This window comes from Haliotis rubra, unplaced genomic scaffold (genome assembly GCF_003918875.1).
Source record: "Haliotis rubra isolate DU_JTF1 unplaced genomic scaffold, ASM391887v1 Scf361, whole genome shotgun sequence".
NCBI classification, from domain to species: Eukaryota; Metazoa; Mollusca; class Gastropoda; order Lepetellida; family Haliotidae; genus Haliotis; species Haliotis rubra.
In genome coordinates, this window is record NW_025767037.1 from 961,312 (window position 1) to 973,854 (window position 12,543).

Sequence of the window (12,543 nt, forward strand, 5' to 3'; positions counted from 1 at the left end):
TAATTTCCTCAGATTGACAACGTCGATGTTTTCTTTTCACAAACGAGAAAAATGAATTGAACAATTGCAATAAATAGAACATTACAACAGATCGTGAAAGGAGATTGAGCACATAAGTGATGGCTATCAACACCCAGGCTCTCTCAGATGAACAATCATTGAACAACAGAGGTAAAGCCATCAGCAGTACTGGGCCTTTGGTGCCGAAAGGCAATCAACAGTATTGCTCACCCAACGTATTTCCCGAGGTGAATCTTGACGCCAGATGTGCTTGTGCTAGCTTACACGTGTGTTCTTCCTGGGATATCCACGAGTCCTGCGCGGGGTCTGGCCAGTTGACAGACGCTATGTGAGGTAGGTGAATACTTCATTGTTGTAATAAGCTGTGTTTGTTCATCAGTGTATGGTACCTCGTGCGATGGAACCATGTGTAGCTTCATTTTTGCTGGTATCTATATATAGGCGCCAAGGCGTTGAAGCTTACACATGAATCTCCACACCTCGCTCAGTGTAGATAGACTCAAGCGGTTAGTAGTCCCGCTGTTTTGTATATACAATAACAACATGCAACAATTGCAACACTGCGACATGTGCTTTACGGAGATAGACTCTGTTTGTTAACCCAAAACATGTTGGTTATATTATAACGGATCCGAATAACGGTTCTTCAGGTGTACAATGAAAACTAAGTGTAGTCAAGTGTGCATATGACTGCGTTTAGTTTTCATTGTACACCTGAAGAGCCGTTGAAATATATATACTTCTTCGTGTACAAACTCCTATATCTGCACAGATCTTTCGCCGTTCAACGACTCTTCAGGTGTACAATGAAAACTAAGCGTAGTCATATGCACACTTGTATTTGCCTTTCTTGCCGTTGGTCTCTGTCACTGTGATGCATGCTGTGGTCCAATTTAAATATAAACGTCTGCAAGTTTACAGACAATCCCGATTTAGACACGCGAGTAAAGAAACTGACCAGTCACTCAGGAAATGATTTAACGATGAGGCTCGCGTTAAAGGTTACCTGTTTGCAATGCGACCAGCTGGAATAGCCACTCTATGTAAACAGTGAGCACTCCTCTGGCAATATATGATATATAGCATGTGCTAATGCATCCTACACATTGTATGATGTTAACCAGACACTGAGGGATAATGTAGTGTGTCGCGGATGAGGAGTAGTGTGTAAACCCAGTTCGTTTGTCACCTACACTAGTGTGTAAACCCAGTGAGCTTGTCACATACACTAGTGTGTAAACCCAGTTCGCTTGTCACCTACACTAGTGTGTAAACCCAGTTCGCTTGTCCCCTACACTAGTGTGTAAACCCAGTTCGCTTGTCACATACACTAGTGTGTAAACCCAGTTCGCTTGTCACCCACACTAGTGTGTAAACCCAGTTCGCTTGACACCTACACTAGTGTATAAACCCAGTTCGCTTGCCACCTACACTAGTGTGTAAACCCAGTTCGCTTGTCACCTACACTAGTGTGTAAACCCAGTTCGCTTGTCACCTACACTAGTGTGTAAACCCAGTTCGCTTGTCACCTACACTAGTGTGTAAACCCAGTTCGCTTGTCACCTACACTAGCGTGTAAACCCAGTTCGCTTGTCACCTACACTAGTGTGTAAACCCAGTTCGCTTGTCACCTACACTAGTGTGTAAACCCAGTTCACTTGTCACCTACACTAGTGTGTAAACCCAGTTCGCTTGTCACCTACCCTAGTGTGTAAACCCAGTTCGCTTGTCACCTACACTAGCGTGTAAACCCAGTTCGCTTGTCACCTACACTAGTGTGTAAACCCAGTTCGCTTGTCACCTACACTAGTTTGTAAACCCAGTTCGCTTGTCACCTACACTAGTGTGTAAACCCAGTTCGCTTGTCACCTACACTAGTGTGTAAACCCAGTTCGCTTGTCCCCTACACTAGTGTGTAAACCCAGTTCGCCTGTCACATACACTAGTGTGTAAACCCAGTTCGCTTGTCACCTACACTGGTGTGTAAACCCAGTTCGCTTGTCACCTACACTGGTGTGTAAACCCAGTTCGCTTGTCACCTACACTCAGTGTGTAAACCCAGTTCGCTTGTCACCTACACTGGTGTGTAAACCCAGTTCGCTTGTCACCTACACTGGTTTGTAAACCCAGTTCGCTTGTCACCTACACTAGTGTGTAAGCCCAGTTCGCTTGTCACCTACACTAGTGTGTAAACCCAGTTCGCTTGTCACCTACACTAGTGTGTAAACCCAGTTCGCCTGTCACCTACACTAGCGTGTAAACCCAGTTCGCTTGTCACCTACACTAGTGTGTAAACCCAGTTCGCTTGTCACCTACACTAGTGTGTAAACCCAGTTCGTTTGTCACCTACACTGGTGTGTAAACCCAGTTCGCTTGTCACCTACACTAGTGTGTAAACCCAGTTCGCTTGTCACCTACACTAGTGTGTAAACCCAGTTCGCTTGTCACCCACACTAGTGTGTAAACCCAGTTCGCCTGTCACCTACACTAGTGTGTAAACCCAGTTCGCTTGTCACCTACACTAGTGTGTAAACCCAGTTCGCTTGTCACCTACACTAGTGTGTAAACCCAGTTCGCTTGTCACCTACACTAGTGTGTAAACCCAGTGAGCTTGTCACCTACACTAGTGTGTAAACCCAGTTCGCTTGTCACCTACACTAGCGTGTAAACCCAGTTCGCTTGTCACCTACACTAGTGTGTAAACCCAGTTCGCTTGTCACCTACACTAGTGTGTAAACCCAGTTCGCTTGTCACCTACACTAGTGTGTAAACCCAGTTCGCTTGTCACCTACACTAGTGTGTAAACCCAGTTCGCTTGTCACCTACACTAGTGTGTAAACCCAGTTCGCTTGTCACCTACACTATATATTTCAACTCTAGTTATTGCAGAGTTATGATCTACATAGTTTTTTACATTTCCGTTAAGCTTCTTGCTGTGTCTGATGAACACACCAATCCATGTTTTATGTCACTGCTGTTTTGATCATATTTGTGTCATAAAATGAACTAAAGACAATAATAAAATGATACATTCAAGATGCATGTCGTAACGATATATCGTAAACGCCAAATGTCAGATGTTATCCTTAGGTGGCCATTTGCCTGCGTTCTAACATGTTACATGTTGTAGGAGGTATGTTTCGGACACATACATACATGTAAATACAACTTTCAATATTGCTCGTTAGTAATGTTATACTTCATAAAGTAATCGATTGTCGTGGGAAAACAAAAGTTCAGATGCCATTTTTGAAAGTATATGCCAATTCCCACGAAACAAGCAAATGGGATAACAATGTGTCCAAAATACCACATTGCCAAAGAGTGAGTAAGTCACTTAGTTTTAGCATTTTAGCCAGCAATAGCACGGCGGGGGACACCATAAATGAGGATTTACAGGTACCCACGTGGAGAATCGAACCAGGACCTTCGGGTCGACGAGCGAACGCTTTAATCTCCTGGCTACTCGCCGTGCAGGCGTTGTAGCACTTAAATGGAATAGCACGTATGGTTGTACAATTAGTTTCAAAGAAAAAGCTAACATTCATAAATACTTTAAATGTGTATGTGACTGGTTTTTATTTGCACCAATGCTTATCATTATGTGAGCGGGTAGTTTTGATTTAACGTGCTTCGTCTGTGACTGGGTTAGAAGGGGGATGTGACTTTATACTTTATGAACGTTTTTTTATCAGTAAGTGATATAGAAGCAGGTGATTTGTTTCAGTGTCACAACGTAACTGTTACCGACGTACAATAAGACTGAGAGAGAAATACATGATTTATCATAAATAAATATCGTGATTTTGTGTTTTGGGATGGCAAATATCCTGTAATGAAATTTAACATAGTATTGCTTCATACTTAAATTCAGAAAAAACTGTTCTCATCTCTCACGAACATTCACTAAACATTGAATGTTTCGTAAAACGTACCCATCTATATGCATTACGTCATGCGGTCAGTGACGTGCCAGTCAGGCAGTGACAACAGTCAATATCCTTCCAAATGAAACCTGTTTCTTAATGGTTGATTCAGGCTCCATCACCCATAGACAATGGACATGATTTTAAATATTGAAAGTATTACCCACTTGGTATCTGCAGTTATGACCGAAATGGATGTCGTTTTCATCCGTTGGCTTTACTATAACACATCCAATATATGATGAATGTCATTATTCGCTTATTTGTAACTGAGAGAGATGTGACATTACAGCATGGGTATTTGTGTGGGTATCCCTTTCTGCAATACAGGATGATTAAATGGAAGTCGGGTTGCCACTTTTAGTATGGGTATCCCCTTCTGCAATACAGTGTGATTAAATGGAAGTCGGGTTGTCACTTTTAGTATGATATCCCCTTCTGCAATACAGTGTGATTAAATGGAAGTCGGGTTGCCGCTTTTAGTATGGGTATCCCCTTCTGCAATACAGTGTGATTAAATGGAAGTCGGGTTGCCACTTTTAGTATGGGTATCCCCTTCTGCAATACAGTGTGATTAAATGGAAGTCAGATTGCCACTTTTAGTATTGGTATCCCCTTCTGCAATACAGAGTGATTAAATGGAAGTCGGGTTGCCACTTTTAGTATGGGTATCCCCTTCTGCAATACAGAGTGATTAAATGGAAGTCGGGTTGCCACTTTTAGTATGGGTATCCCTTTCTGCAATACAGTGTGATTAACTGGAAGTCGGGTTGCCACTTTTAGTATGGGTATCCCTTTTCTGCAATACAGTGTGATTAAATGGAAGTCGGGTTGCCACTTTTAGTATGGGTATCCCTTTCTGCAATACAGGATGATTAAATGGAAGTCGGGTTGCCACTTTTAGTATGGGTATCCCTTTCTGCAATACAGTGTGATTAAATGGAAGTCGGGTTGCCACTTTTAGTATGGGTATCCCTTTCTGCAATACAGTGTGATTAAATGGAATTCGGGTTGCCACTTTTAGTATGGTATCCCCTTCTGCAATACAGTGTGATTAACTGGAAGTCGGGTTGCCACTTTTAGTGTGGGTATCCCCTTCTGCAATACAGTGTGATTAAATGGAAGTCGGGTTGCCACTTTTAGTATGGGTATCCCCTTCTGCAATACAGTGTGATTAACTGGAAGTCGGGTTGCCACTTTTAGTGTGGGTATCCCCTTCTGCAATACAGTGTGATTAAATGGAAGTCGGGTTGCCACTTTTAGTATGGGTATCCCTTTCTGCAATACAGTGTGATTAAATGGAATTCGGGTTGCCACTTTTAGTATGGTATCCCCTTCTGCAATACAGTGTGATTAACTGGAAGTCGGGTTGCCACTTTTAGTGTGGGTATCCCTTCTGCAATACAGTGTGATTAACTGGAAGTCGGGTTGCCACTTTTAGTATGGGTATCCCTTTCTGCAATACAGTGTGATTAAATGGAATTCGGGTTGCCACTTTTAGTATGGTATCCCCTTCTGCAATACAGTGTGATTAACTGGAAGTCGGGTTGCCACTTTTAGTGTGGGTATCCCCTTCTGCAATACAGTGTGATTAACTGGAAGTCGGGTTGCCACTTTTAGTGTGGGTATCCCCTTCTGCAATACAGTGTGATTAAATGGAAGTCGGGTTGCCACTTTTAGTGTGGGTATCGATATACTTTCCATGGCATATTTCTTTGGGTCATAAACAAGCCTGTATTGATTATAGAGCACTTGGTAGTAGCCTTGAGCTACAGTGTAATGGGTAACCACGGCAGGATAACGGATTTCAGCCAATAAGTAAAACAATATTGGGGAATATCACACACTGAAAGAAATATAAGTGTGTAAAGCATATCGAGGTATGCATGTAGCAGTCCGCAGTATGTCGAAGGGTCAGGTTTGGCGAGAGACACTTGAGATTTATTTACTTCTAAGACTATACACTAACTGTTCATAAAAACACCCTGCGAAACATGGGACTGCTACCCACATGTACATCTATCGTTACTCTGATCACCCTCATTCAGATCTCTCGGGTTGTGTTTCATACAGAAAACGCGGCTATACAGTGATGAACGTTGTACATAGTCTCTCTTCTAACCATGCCAACATCCATGCAGTCAGTGTATGCATGCAGTCAGTGTACGTACTGCTAATGTGCGGCCACTAATGAGGAAGTATTACTATTGATTTCCACTAATTTGGACTTGTTGCTATTGAAGGAGGTCTGTTGATCCTTATCGGTTTTATCTTTCACATCAACTGTTCTTATCCGTGAAAACCACAAACAGCTTGCCTTCGAAACCTTCAAATTATTTTCCAGTCAGTATACGATAAACGAAAGCTGATCAAATTGTCCTTGACTTGGCTAGATCTCTTTCCAGGAGGTCCTTCATTGATGAACTAGTCTCAATAATCAAGGTACTTCTCTCATTTACCAAAGAACGAGTCTCTTTAATCACCGTATAACTCTCATTAATTAATGATCTGAAATCGGTAATTGCGACATTAGTTTCACTAATCAAGGCACAAGTGTCAGTAAGAGACGCACTGATCTCAACGGGCAACGTCCTCGTCACACTAATCAAGAATCTGCTGTCATCCTTAATGATGATACTGGTCTCATTTATCAAGATTCAATCCTGATTCTCCAAGGCTCCAGTCTTACTGGTACAGGCACGGGATTCACATTTTGACAGCTGATACATTTATCTTTCCCTTGTTGTACAGCTACCGGGTAGCTGTTAGCAATGGTCTCATCTCATATCGGAATACCTGAAGAATCAGTGGTCAAATGCTGTTGATAAAAACGCAGAATCTTATTGGACATCGACTGTAAGACGTTGAAACGGTGTACCGGTATGTGAGCACAGCATAACGAAGTCATATATGAAAGAAAGTGATCTGACCTCAAGGCCACTGTAGCCCAGATGTCGTCTAATGCAGAAGTCGTTCATCGATTTGAACTATTTCATCCAATTCATGTCATGTAGTTACCCACACTCAACGTTTCAGAGATAGAACTGTTTCAACACTTCAGTTGCTGACGATCTGGACAGGAACAAAGAACCGCAGCCGTAAGGCATCTGTCGAAAACCAATTAGCTTCAACTTGCAGGAGATTGGTTTTTTGTACAGATTGTGTGTCTGCACACTTGGCAGTGTCAGTATGTGTAAACTTCATGAATGGAAGTTCAGTGAGAATTGCTTGGAATTTGCTTTATAACATGTTCGCCTTCAAGCTGAACCAATTTGTTACATAGTTGATTTCGCTTTACTTCACTTTACCAACATAATGCAGAACTAGGGAGGTCTCCATATCTCACGAATCTTGTATCTGAAGTTTCTTTTCGAAGAAATTCTTAATAATTCTATGAACCTATTGATACCTCGTGTCTCATAGGCCTACTGACCGGGTGGTGTATATTTTAATCGGTCCTGTCTGTATGATCATATGTTTGTATACCTCGTGACACGTTAATAAAATACCTACCTACCTACCTACCTACCTACCTGCCTACCTACCAACCTACCTACCTACCTACCTACCTACCTACCTACCTACCTACCTACCTACCTACCAACCTACCTACCTACCTACCTACCTACTCTGAACTTTCTTTTCGAATGACTAATTATAACATCTGTAAGTACCATACACAGTAGTACTGGACATGTTGCAAATGTCAAGAATGCGGAATAACTTTAAACATACTTTCAGGGTTTTAACATGTAACGTCCAAAACTAATAGAGATAATAGTTTTAGCCAAAGTTGATACAATAAATGTGACCTGTATATAATCAACTCAGTATCAGGCAATGGAGATAGCTATCTAAGGAGCAATCAACCTACCGAATTATGATAAAGTTCCTTATGATTGTGACAGTTTTGGCTATCGGCTTGATGAAGGATGAGATGGTCCGACCATGCATGTTGTTGTGTCAATACAAGGTGAATGGCTGCTGGTACACATGTCCAAATATAAGCAGAACACTATTATATTATTTAAGATTGCATGGCTAAGACTGCCAGGAGATAGTAGTCAAATTAAGAATGTTGAAACTATCACGGACAAATATGTATATATTGATTGTGGGGCATGTTTTTAAGAGATATGTCAGTTTCCCTCAAATTTGCGTATGGACTTATGAAACCGACATATAGCTACTGGATGTGCTTTAGAGTGTCATAAACTAATGATTTACTGCGAACAAAACTAAATCCAACTTCAAGCGTTTTACATTATAGGCGATATTTGATTGTTAGTCCTATGAACATGTACATTTCATCAATATCCCTGACTTGCTCATTATTAACAGTGTGTTATTGGAATAAAATATTGTCAACTATAGAATCCATGTTATCACACATGATTTCAAATCTTATAACTGTATAATCCCGATCTGTAAGTGAATTGAGTGACTAACGTATGTCATACTGTATCGGAGTCTTATGTGTTCAATTATTCACATTGTCTGTGGTATGTTGTCTACTCAAACATATATCCACAACACAATATATACTCACCCTTCCGAGACAGTCCGTACAGTTCACCATCCTGTCATTGTGAATCATGAATGTGACACTTGGTCAAAGCTGTGTCATTGCCTCGTTTGTTTAGTTACTATGATATTATGCCAACCCTGCGTGATTCAGTGGTCTCAAGAGCTGTCATTTCATTGAATTTTGCATTGTTGTTTGAGGCCGATAGACAGTCATTGCCTCTTGGTGTCAACAATAGCCGGTGTCAACAATAGGCGGTGTCAACAATAGCCGATGTGGCCGCTTCACGGTGATAGATTGGTTATATATGCTACGAAGAGGTTTCCAGATGTCGCTTCTTGGGCTTCCGTAAACCTATCGCGGTTCGAATCGCATGTTAGTGGTTTCAGATTTGTCAACACCATACCCATGTCTATGTCGTAGTTGTTTTGTTTGACAGTCCTCTCAGAAATATTTCTGCTGTATGACGGTGATCTGTGTATTATGGAGCCTTTATGAGACAATCCAGACAGTGAAGAGTTGATTGTCATTAACAGATCGCGTTTACATGATGTGCTATATAACGTGCATGATTTGTATGTAGCCTCAAACAGGTTTTGATAGTGTAAATCTGTAGTCCTAAATGCAATCCACTGGGCCATATTTACCCCTTGCGTACATTTACCTTCATGTACATTGACGGGGATAACTGACACTCATTGTCTCATTACGGTGCGGTGCTGTCATATTTACCCCTTGCGTACATTTACCTTCATGTACATTGACGGGGATAACTGACACTCATTGTCTCATTACGGTGCAGAGTTGTCATATTTACCCCTTGCGTACCCCTTGCGTACATTTACCTTCATGTACATTGACGGGGATAACTGACACTCATTGTCTCATTTAGGTGCAGAGTTGTCATATTTACCCCTTGCGTACATTTACCTTCATGTACATTGACGGGGATAACTGACACTCATTGTCTCATTTAGGTGCAGAGTTGTCATATTTACCCTTGCGTACATTTACCTTCATGTACATTGACGGGGATAACTGACACTCATTGTCTCATTACGGTGCAGTGCTGTCATATTTACCCCTTGCGTACATTTACCTTCATGTACATTGACGGGGATAACTGACACTCATTGTCTCATTACGGTGCAGTGTTGTCATATTTACCCCTTGCGTACATTTACCTTCATGTACATTGACGGGGATAACTGACACTCATTGTCTCATTTAGGTGCAGAGTTGTCATATTTACCCCTTGCGTACATTTACCTTCATGTACATTGTAACTGACACTCATTGTCTCATTTAGGTGGTGCTGCAGACCCTTGCGTACATTTGTCATGTCATATTTACTCCTCATTTTGCGTACATTTACCTTCATGTACATTGACGGGGATAACTGACACTCATTGTCTCATTACGGTGCAGTGCTGTCATATTTACCCCTTGCGTACATTTACCTTCATGTACATTGACGGGGATAACTGACACTCATTGTCTCATTACGGTGCAGAGTTGTCATATTTACCTCTTGCGTACATTTACCTTCATGTACATTGACGGGGATAACTGACACTCATTGTCTCATTACGGTGCAGAGTTGTCATATTTACCCCTTGCGTACATTTACCTTCATGTACATTGACGGGGATAACTGACACTCATTGTCTCATTTAGGTGCACAAAGTTTGTATGCGGAATATACATCGTTATAAAGAGACTAGGGAGTAAAAAGGTTTGTAAGCGTACTTGGATAAAGTGGGACAAGCATTAGGAATGCACATGAACAGAGAGAGACGAGGTTTTGACAACTGTAGTATGTGGACCATTGACACGTGTATCATGAGGTTAATCTCAGAGACACGGGTTCGTAAAACATCGCTCTTGTTGGAAAATCCATAATTTGTTCGTACTAAAAAAATTATAATTACAGTTCACACAAGGCTATTATGTTAATTGTGGATACATGCATTGCTGGTTTGTTCTCTCTAACATCCATGAACTAGAAGATGTGAGCCGTAGAACAGCTGACGTACGTCAATCCAGGTCTTTGCATAATGAGGTCTTACTGGGTACAACTACATAGCTGATAGCTGATTGCATATCTCTTATCAGACGAGCATGAAGCGCTAATCACCAGGACCAACTAAGTGCATTAATTCTCCTCTTGTTGATCCCCTCTATCATCCCTCGTTATAGCCTCCTTGCAGAGTTACATACACTGCGCCCTAGGTTACCTGACGAGCGTTACAGTATGACTACCAACAAATGAATACCAGATTCCAGGAGCATAATGTTACATGTCAGGTATATTTGTGTGCCAGATGTTATGGCGCGTAAATGATGGCTAAGTAACTTGGAATAACTAATATTCAGGACAATCATTGTGTTATTTTTGTTTGGTTGGTTATGCTTACTCTTATAATTCAACCCAAGTGTTTATTTGATTCTCTGTGGTATACGTTCGCCGTTTCAGCTGAAAATGAAAAGAAAATTACTATTAAACAACTTTTCCTAAGCTACCACTAACCAACAAGTTGAGGCTACACGTGGGGTATTGTACAGAAGGAGCTACGCGTCATAGCATGCAACTAGTTGAAACTAGACTGACGGCCGCTACATGACTGGAATCTTATTTCTAAACGACTCTCACTTACTCCGTTCTGTGTGTTTAGTCTGTGTTGCTCAATATATGGGAAAGAAACCAAAGATCGATTACAATTATGTAAACTGGTTGTACAAAAACCGTTTCTTGTTGCACAAATCAATAAACGAAACCCTGATGTTTCACACGTCTTTTTATAACGGGAGGGGGACCTATCTTACTCTGAATAAAACAGTGTTGTAAATAGGACATTACGACCCCAGGCGTACATTGATCCTTGTGTTTGATTTCCGTATAATGTCCAACGAGACGTCGTTCAATAGATTATCGTTACTAACGTAGCACTCGTCATATAGTAACTGTATAATGTACCACCTATATGCTCTAGTTTACAACTGAAGAAGCCCTGATTGATGATTGACAATGTTGTGAACATCTGAATCAGGGATAACACAAATTATTGCAGAAAGTGTTGTGTGGTGGCAATCAGCTGATGGATCCCAAACATTCAGGCAATGTAGCATTGCTTGCACGTCATACTGTATATTCCTCATGCGTGTTACAAATATATTTCCTGAATTTTCAGTGAAGGTATATGATAACTGTACAAATGTTAAACGTTTATTTAGTAATACAAATATATTTCCTGAATGTTCGGTGAAGGTATATGATAACTGTACCAGTGTTAAACGTTTAGTTAGTAATACAAATATATTTCCTGAATGTTTAGTGAAGGTATATGATAACTGTACAAGTGTTAAACGTTTAGTTGTTCCTGAAGTGAAGGTATATGATAACTGTACAAGTGTTAAACGTTTAGTTAGTAATACAAATATATTTCCTGAATGTTTAGTGAAGTGAAGTGTTAAACGTTTATGTAATACAAATAATTTCCTGTAACTGTACAAGTGTTAAACGTTTAGTTAGTAATACAAATATATTTCCTGAATGTTTAGTGAAGGTATATGATAACTGTACAAGTGTTAAACGTTTAGTTAGTAATACAAATATATTTCCTGAATGTTTAGTGAAGGTATATGATAACTGTACAAGTGTTAAACGTTTAGTTAGTAATACAAATATATTTCCTGAATGTTTAGTGAAGGTATATGATAACGTTTAGTTAGTACAAGTGTTAAACGTTTAGTTAGTAATACAAATATATTTCCTGAATGTTTAGTGAAGGTATATGATAACTGTACAAGTGTTAAACGTTTAGTTAGTAATACAAATATATTTCCTGAATGTTTAGTGAAGGTATATGATAACTGTACAAGTGTTAAACGTTTAGTTAGTAATACAAATATATTTCCTGAATGTTGTAGTGTTAAACGTTTGTTAGTAATACAAATATATCCTGAATAACAGTGAAGGTATATGATAAGTGTTAAACGTTTAGTTAGTAATACAAATATATTTCCTGAATGTTCAGTGAAGGTATATGATAACTGTACCAGTGTTAAACG

At 40.3% G+C, this 12,543-nt stretch overlaps 1 protein-coding gene across 1 annotated transcript in view; it reads left to right on the plus strand.

Annotated features, from left to right (window-relative positions):
- Positions 1-204: 204 nt before the first annotated feature.
- Positions 205-12,543, plus strand: part of LOC124285517 (glycine receptor subunit alpha-2-like) — an 84,856-nt gene continuing 72,517 nt past the window's right edge. Inside the window, exon 1 of the mRNA XM_046721758.1 lies at positions 205-354. The gene's annotated coding sequence lies outside the window, so the exon portion shown is untranslated. The remainder of the gene's footprint in view (positions 355-12,543) is intronic.